Source organism: Engraulis encrasicolus, chromosome 7, assembly GCF_034702125.1.
Source record: "Engraulis encrasicolus isolate BLACKSEA-1 chromosome 7, IST_EnEncr_1.0, whole genome shotgun sequence".
NCBI classification, from domain to species: Eukaryota; Metazoa; Chordata; class Actinopteri; order Clupeiformes; family Engraulidae; genus Engraulis; species Engraulis encrasicolus.
The window spans coordinates 4,793,113-4,795,612 of NC_085863.1; the positions used below are offsets into that span (position 1 = coordinate 4,793,113).

At 42.2% G+C, this 2,500-nt stretch overlaps 1 protein-coding gene across 1 annotated transcript in view; it reads left to right on the plus strand.

The window, feature by feature from the left end:
- Positions 1-2,500, plus strand: part of LOC134452373 (Na(+)/citrate cotransporter-like) — a 37,952-nt gene that overhangs the window by 430 nt on the left and 35,022 nt on the right. The gene's annotated exons all lie outside the window — the stretch shown is intronic.

The following is a 2,500-nucleotide window of genomic DNA, read 5'->3' on the forward strand; positions in this document are numbered from 1 at the left end:
GAGACTGTGGTGACACATTCCTCTTTTCCATTCACAGAGGCTTTGCCTGTTGGCGCTCAATCCCCCCCGACATCCCCCTTGTTGTCTTTAGCGTGTGTGTAGCCTTTTTAAAAGCAACGACAGGGCGAATCAGTGCTGGGTCGTGGGAACTCTGAATGCTGAAGCCGAGGAGACAATTGTTGTCTACTCTATTTTATACTAGCCGGTGCGCAGAATAAGGTGTTTTTTTCAGTGAGTGAACCGGTAGAGCATACAACACGAATGCTGTAAAATAGATAAATAATATGTCTAATTTGTCTAATAAAATGTCTTATTCATATGTTTTGGTCAAACGAATGTTCAAACTTCTGGGCTAACCCTGTTACATAGACTTTTGACAATGGAGTACACTTGACTTGACTAATGGCTTAATAATGACTTAATAATAAAGTAGCCTAAAATAAGGAATCATGTAGATATTTCAGTTTGGTTATGCTCAGGCCATATGGGCATATGCATCTTGAAGTCAAGACATTTATTCATATTCATATTCATATTCATATTCATATTCATATTATTATCATTATCATTATCATTATTATTATGATATTATTATTATTATTTAAAAAAGAATACATGGGATGCTCTCCATCAGCCATGCGACTGACTGCTCCTATCTGTTGTTGAAAATTGATTTTGTGTTAAGCAAGAGCACAAGAGGATTTGCCTTCTGACTAGTAGACTACCTCATTGTTTTCACCCTCTGTCTCTCAGTCTCTCTGTCCTTTATGTAACATCTCCTCATGTAACAAGTCCATACAGCTGAATCGACAAAAACTCTTATCCAGACGTGTCCTTGACCCTAGGAATTACATCACAATAAAAGTTCAGAAATAAGATGATAGCACAAGATAGTAAGATACGATCTTTACTGCTACACTACAAAAGAGTTATCACTACGCGAGCATTAACACATTTAAGTCTGATGCTGTGTATACGCTGCATTGATGTAGGGGCAACAGACGCTTCATTCAGGGTCTTGAAATTTGAGTTTTTTTCATGTCCGTATGTGCTTCGGAGGCTGAGATATTTCGTTTTTTAGGCTGGGGATACCTTTTCCCCAAAAATGCTCAGGCATGCAGCAGGCTTCTTTTTTGTTGCAGGTGCCTTAGGCTTAAATGGGTTAATAGCTCCATTTGGTATCAAGTATCATCAACACCTGAGAATAATGAAAAGACAATTGCCCTGAGAAAGAATATTCATGTTTGTTTGTTTTTTTTTTTGACAGAGAGGATTTGTGAATGGCAAGATTTGGTGTCGTGCTGACCATGATGTCAGTTGTATTTGTTTGTTTGTGTGCTCTCTGCTCCGCTCTGTCCCGTCCTGTTCTTCCTCCCAGCAGCAGGGTTGGCGCCAGCCATAGGCAGACCAGGCGGTGGCCTAGGGCACCAAATGTCTTGGGGGCACCAAGTCCCACAGAATTAAATCAATAAGCGAAATAGAGCATTAAGTTTTATATTGACAATTATTATTAATAATTATATAAAAATTAGTACATTAGGTAGTTGATTAACTGTGCTCGATCAGATGTATGACACTATGTTTACACTACATGCCAATTTCTAATTCAACCAAAAGCAAAGAGGGGTGCTCGCCTAGGGCCCCAAATTGACTAGAACCGGCCCTGCCCTGCCCAGCAGCACGTGAGAGAGCGACTGGCCAGGAGTCAGACCTTTGCTCCCCTCGTTCAGGCGCATAGTACTCTCTCCAGCTGATGACGAACTCTGTACACATTCACTAGCTGGTTTACCTCGAATGAATGAATGAATGAATTTATTGCCGCAATTGGGGAATTAGTCGTGTATTCCAGAGCCATAAATTACATGAAACTACATTTGCAGACAAACACTTTAAGTTGCAGATAAAACTAGACATGCAGACAGGCACTTAAAACACATGAAGGCAAATTTGAAAAGAGTCGAGGTGTCTGGATTTAACCTGTACCTGTTTAGCAGCTGAATGTTAAGGGTAGTCATGGGTAAGTGGTTAGGGCCAGACTTGTAGCCTAAAGGTTGCTGGTCTGTCTCCTCAGCCGCCAGGTTGGTGGGGGGAGTAATTAACCAATGCTCGACTACCCCATCCTCCTCCATGACTGCAATACCCTGAGCATGGTACCGCACTGCTCCCTTTCGGGGGCTGCCCCCTTGCATGGGTGAGGCATAAATGCAATTTCGTTGTGTCCAATGCAATAGGGACCCTGATAGCAAAGGGATGTTGAATCGGCGCAGATCATTGTAAAATCAATGCGAAAAGACATACAATACCACCAATTCAACTTCCCTTCCCTTCGCTTCCAGTCTGCTCTATGTGTTATTCACCAAGGCTGCACTGAAGGGCATAGTTAGGGAAAAAGAGGACGGGACGGATCATCCAGTATCTTCAAAGGAAGGGTGTGTAACCCAATTCCAGCAAAATGAGCTTTCTTTGTGGCATAGGCGGCTCTGCAGGGGGTACCAGGGTG